Raw genomic sequence first — 668 nt, forward strand, 5'->3', positions numbered from 1 at the left:
TTCTCTTCAACCTATTGTTGTCTCCTTCACTTTATTATTACTAGCTTTTTTAATAAAATAATTGATTTGTTTGCCTCAAAACTTTGTGATTACTTTTTCAAATAGGGTTTTTTTAATATTTTTTTTTCTGTTATTTTAAGAAGTTGTATATAAAAATATCCAAATAACATTGTATTCAAAGTTTTAGGTAAATTTGGATAAAATAGATGGAATGTTTAGATTTTTTAACCCTAAGATCATCTATGATAAAAAGATATATGCGAGTGGAAACATACCTAATTTCGTGTGCATGATTAAGAGAATTTGGCTCTTATGATTCTTTGCTCAATCAAAATTTAATAACTCTTTGATAGGATAAAGATTACAAGATGATTTTGATATATTAAAGACCAAAATTCTGGAATTTTATTTATACTAAGTTATTAGTTTTCATTAAATTCTTAAGGCCCAAGTAAATTAAAATATTTAGTTTTATTTTTATTTAAATTCAAATTAAAAGTAATAATAATTTATTCAATTCAATATTTATTATAATAATAATTAAGATTATCATTATATAAATTATATAATGTGAAATAGTTAATTTGCGACTATAATTAATATATGTATTACTCATAAATAGTTTAAAAAATCATAATTTTTTAACAAAAACTTTTTAAATAAATACT

This window comes from Arachis duranensis, chromosome 4 (genome assembly GCF_000817695.3).
Source record: "Arachis duranensis cultivar V14167 chromosome 4, aradu.V14167.gnm2.J7QH, whole genome shotgun sequence".
Taxonomy (NCBI): domain Eukaryota; kingdom Viridiplantae; phylum Streptophyta; class Magnoliopsida; order Fabales; family Fabaceae; genus Arachis; species Arachis duranensis.